General features: G+C 44.5%; 1 protein-coding gene across 1 annotated transcript in view; it reads left to right on the plus strand.

Moving 5' to 3' along the window:
- SLC35F3 (solute carrier family 35 member F3) overlaps positions 1-5,586 on the plus strand; it is a 388,602-nt gene that overhangs the window by 262,436 nt on the left and 120,580 nt on the right. The window lies entirely within an intron of this gene.

Genomic DNA, 5,586 nt, shown 5'->3' on the forward strand with positions numbered 1-5,586 from the left:
ATCCACAAAGGAAGTGACCAGACGCCCCATTCCCATCTCTGTGCCTCTCTTCTTGTTCATCATGACCCTGACTCTGGGCTCAGAATGGCCACAAAGCTAGCTATTGTCCAGTCACTGTGGGGCAGTCATGGAGGCAGCTGGAGGGCGTGTGTCTACAAAAGCCAAACCTGACATTACTAATTCTCCAGCAAAAGAGGAAAAACCCTAGGGGGACCCAAAGAGTTCTCAGTTTATCCTGTTCATGTACATTGTTGGGGAAGGTCAGGTGAGGATGAGAAAGGCCCCCCAGTGATCTGTCTTGTGTCCCTGAACTTGCGCTTGGAGTAATTTAAAAGGTTATCAGTTATTCCTGCCAGATCAGGGGAATGAGCTGCCCAATGCAGAGTTCATTTCTTTCAATCTTAGACCTTGTCTCCTGTTGGAAATACCAATGCGTGCACTCCACTTTGAAAGCTTCTAATGCTGCAGACTGATTTATTTGGGTAAAACTCCATTTCTGGTTCTTGGAGCTACTTTAAGTGATTATTTTTAAACATGGGTAACCACAAAAATAATTTGTTATTCTTACTGTTTAATACTACAAAGGATTATGAAACAGTGTTAATATTTCAGAGCAAATTAATTGAAGCAGTCTACTTTCTGACTATTGAAAACCTTTGCTGGATTTAAAGTTTTTTTATTATTTATTTTAAATAAATCAAGTAAAGCTCTCTACTTAAAAAGAATATAATTTTAATAGTATTTTTCAAACCATATGCATTATGACCCATGAGTGGATCATACTAAAACAAACTTATTTCATCACAATCAGCATGTTTTGGGGTTTTTTTTTTTTTTGCAATGAAGGAACAGAATAAAATAAATGGAACAGAATGGTATGGGATAGAATAGAATAGCCATGTTCATACACAGTAAAGGTAGTATTTTATTAAATAATCAGATCAGTATATATGTGTTTGTATACTTACCAGGTATTAAACTGGTATATGGTTTACAAACAGTAAAATTAATCCTTTTCAGTGTAAAATTCTACAAATTTTAACAAAAGCGGATTGATTTCTATGTCAAAAAAAGGTGAGAAAACCATTTAAAGGGAAAGTCATGAGATATTCATGAAGGACAAGATTCTTCTAAGATCTTTGGAGACAGTGACAACTATCTTACTTGGAAGATAATTTCATACACCCCAAATTTTAAAGCCAAATGGGACCTTGGAGGTTATTCAATTTATGGTTTTCAAAAGTTTCTTTTTATAGTGACAACTGTCTTATAAACCCAATCTAACATGGACGTAGAAGAGTAGAGTCAATCTGCAGAGAGACCAGGAAAAACAGTCTGAAAATTACCAGTGGGTCTAACTGTCATGTGCCTGAGTTAGGAAACTGAGGCCAGAATAGGTTGAGTGACCCCTCAAGATTGGCCACTGTTATTGGCAGAGCTGGTGTTCAAACTTGAACTGTTACTGGCTGTTATTCAGGTCATTTCCCATGTCTCTTGGGCTCAAAAGAGTCCTACATATTACTTAACCCCCTCAAGGAGATCACATGCCTGTTTGGAATAGTGTGGTGAGTCTGTAGATAGATGCATACCAGTATGGGAGGTTGAAATGGCCAGTGACCACCATGAATGGCAGAAGTAGGAGTCAGTCCAGGAAGACCAGACTAGATTGTTTGGGCAACACGAGTTATTTAGGGAGGTCAGAGCCTGAATATGGAACCAGACCTGGGAGCCCAGTACCAGAAAGAAAAGTGGTAAGCCTCCAGAACATGAGGTCCTTAGAACTACACAGTCCCTTGATTCATCCCAAGGTTGCCTGTCCGTCTCTTCCTGAAGGACCATGACTAGACCCCCACGTAGGGTTGCAATTTAAATATAGACTCAAGTGTACAAGAAACTGGCTGATTTGCCCCCTTTCTTATCTGGGATTCTCTCTTACTTCTTTACTCTGGTTTGCAAGTGGGAAGTGGGGGTTAGGCGGGGAGGCTGTTATGGGAAGGCCAGGGAGTATAAAACCCATGGTATGTAAGTTCTGCATTAGAGATTCGTGACTTTCTGTATCTGTTCAGTGAATTTACTTCATTGTTTGGACCATCTTTAAGAACAGAGCCCACTGACTCTTTATGAGTCTGTTGTCCCAGAATGCCACCAATTACCATTAAATATCCCACTTCCCCAACCTCAGCGATCAAAAGAGAAAAACAGAGAGTGAGGTTAGTGACAAAGAATATTCTTCTGTCACAGCGGACACCATGTCATGTAAAGCTGAGGGAAATATGGGTTTGGTGAGCAAACTGTTGACCATACATCTTTAAAAGATGACATTTACGAATATGACCTTGAAAAAGTCACACCCCAGTCCCTCTTTCAGATAAAGATCTCTAATATTAAAGTTAAGACAGGTAGACACCCAATGACGTCATTCAGTTATTAGCTCACACCAATATCCTCCAAAGTGGAATAGGGTCAAATGAGCCAACCTCTTGCCTAGATATTATATATACAGGGTTGTTTCCATTGATACTTTGGGGATCATGGCTGTCTTCATGGAAACAATTATTAGCATCCTTTTTTATATAATTTGAGGTTTGGGTTTTTAAGTGGGGAGTGTGTGTGATTTTTAGGTATCCCTGAGTTAGGTCATGGCAGCCTCCCTCTAGCATGGGGTGTTAAATTGTTGGAATTCTCAAACTCCTAATGTGTGCTCATATACCAGCACACAGTTAATGTTCTTCTAGAACAGTTAACTTTATGTATGTGAGTTTGTAAATATGCAGCCTCACCACATTCACTTACCCAAAAATGTGTGCATCCTGTCAGGAGGATCAACTGTCCTATGGTCCAGTCACAGGAACTCCATTTTTAAAAAGGAGTAGAGGAAATATTTGCGGGGGCAGTAAGATTTTTTTTTTTGGTTGAGACGCAAGGTATGAGCTAATAGAGTTGAGTATAGAAAATGAGAAACAGCACTCAGTTCTTAATAATAATGAGAGGAAGTTGAGAGGAGAGTTGGCACTGCCTCATCGATAAGCAGAAGTCGATAGACATGAGGAGGTGATGACCTCTCAGGTATGGGAAGGTCCTGGGGGGAGGGGGTCCCGTGGGGGAAAAAGAAGGTTTAGGGATAAGTCCTTAAGGAGTGAAGTTAATAACAAGAGTATGTAACAACACTTAATGATCTGGGTGCCTGAGTGTCTCAGTTGGTGAAGCGTCCAACTTCGACTCAGGTAATGATCTCATGGTTTGTGAGTTCGAGCCCCGCATTGGGCTTGCTGCTGTCAGCACAGAGCACCCTTCAGATCCTCTGTCCCCCTCTCTCTCTGCCCCTCTCCTGCTTGCTCTCTGCAAAATAAACATTAAAAAATACTTGATCATCTATTTAACTTGTATGACATTGCAATAAATAGAAAGATACATTTTTAAAAAACAGACAACTATTTATTGGGCACTTTCATTGTGAGCTGACCAGCAGAATGAGCGTGGATGGGCTAATTTTAAGTGTCAGGAGTATTTGCTTCAGCAGCAACTTAAGCTAAAAATTGAAGTGCTAGGGGAGAGCCAGACTCCAGGAGGTTCAGGAGCATGATGAAATCTATTGAAACCCATATATAAGTGAAAGAAAATGGATTATGGGCTCCTTGATTAATATCTCCTACCTGAACTGGAATAGTTGAGTCTTTGCATTTTACATCTCTCACAAGAGAATAGTTTTCCTGCTCACAGTCGTAATTTGTTCAGGCTGGAATGTGAATCCCGGCTTGGCCAGTTTACTCACCCTATGATCCAGGACATTTTATGTAACCTCTTTTAGCCTCAGTTTCCCCATCTATAAAGCAAGGCAACAACAATATCACAGAGCTTTCGTAAGTAAATAATGAAATGATTTCTGTAAAACAGACAAACATGGTATTTGATACATAGTACTAAAAAATTAGTTATTATGTGATATTTGTTTTAGTCACTGTATATAATGTTGATTGATGAACTTAGTGAAACAACATGTAAGAATATTATATTCCATATTAAAAAGGTCCTCTTTATAGAAGATGAGATTCTTTTGCGTTGGGCCTATTTGTGCTTCATTTTCCCAAAGAAGGGAATGGATAGCTTTTATTGACTTAGAGCGTCATCTAGATCAAAGGGGTCTTGGGACAAATTCTTACAGGTAAGAGGCATATATTGTAGAGGCTACCACTAGAGGGCTCTGCGGAGACCCTTAAATCCTTTTTCTTGGCTACAGTGATAAGGAAACAACCTTGAGAAGCCTTGGCCTTTCGCAGAGCCAGGGCCATTCTGTCCATCACGGCTGTCCAAGAGGGCAAGGAATAACAAGACGCCTACGAGCCACTTCTGCCAGGGACCTGAGGGTTTGCCCGTGGACGTCACCAGAAACAGCTATTAGGTACCAAACTAGGGAAACCCCATCGTTCCGAGGTCACCCTCTGCCTCTCACTACGCCACTGAGTTAGCCTCATGGGGGACAGGAATTACACTGTACCGTAGAACATCAACTTGGAGACAGGAAACCAAGCAGAGTGGGAGGTTCTCAGACTCTGGGGAAGGACTACACAACAACAATAAAATCCACCTTGAATGACCGCTGGTTCTTGCATTTCCCAGAAGAGGCTGGGACCCCCCCCACTGGTGGCTGGGCATGTGTGAGTCAGATGCCCATTAGGCCTCTTGGAGTTCTTAGGCTGTGCCAGCCCTGTGCATCCTACCTGCAGGGTGATGCCCCTCTAATGATACGTTGTCATTGGATAAACGCCCCAGGGACTCCGTGGTCCAGCCAGTGATGCAATAGGGATGCCATTGCTTTTTAACACCCGTCATTGGCCAGTAGCTTAGAGCTGGGTCTAAGTGGGAGCCGTGAGATCAGCGTCTGCAGAGGCCAATGCCAGGCCGGCTGCAGCTGGGGGCTGGACAGAAAGGAAGTGTCTCCACTTCCCAGGGAGTTGGGGCCCGCTGGACCCAGCGATGGGGCAGGAACGGAAATCTCAAGCCTTCCTCTTCTTGTTGCTGCTTTGCTCCACGGACTTTGCGTCTTCTCCCCAAAATTGTTGTCCCCCAAGGCCAGACAAGATAATGTGCCCCTAGGCTCTTTCAAAGAAGTTCACACAGGCCCTTGGGAAGCTTTGCTTTTTTCCTGTAAACCACGGTTCAGGACTCCGTGCAGGGAAGTCAGCTCTCAATTCAAAGTCAAACGTCTTGCTTTTTAAACTCCGAGGCTAAGTTCTCGGGTGTCCCCTCCCGTGAGCTAGCGATGGCACAGCGCCGACCTGGGAGCCGGTGGTCAGCCGCCTTGCCAGAGGCCACTGCCGGGACAGGGCTGCTGCGAGGGGGGGGCGGGCGTCCCAGGGCGCGGGGCGGAGCAGGTGAGCCCGCGGGGTGGGAGTGGGGAGCGCACTTGTACGTGACGTTGGAGTTTGCAGCAACCTCCAGGCAGGAGGCTGTGGGCGCGCGTGCGGAGTGGCTGTGCGGCCGGGAAGATGCGCTCCGAGGGGCGGCCGCCGCAGTGAGCAGCCCCGGGGCAGGGCCCGAGCCGCTCGCGCTCCCCCGCGGCCGAGGCCGCCGGGACCGGACCCGAGA

This window comes from Suricata suricatta, chromosome 2 (genome assembly GCF_006229205.1).
Source record: "Suricata suricatta isolate VVHF042 chromosome 2, meerkat_22Aug2017_6uvM2_HiC, whole genome shotgun sequence".
In the NCBI taxonomy this organism is placed as follows: domain Eukaryota; kingdom Metazoa; phylum Chordata; class Mammalia; order Carnivora; family Herpestidae; genus Suricata; species Suricata suricatta.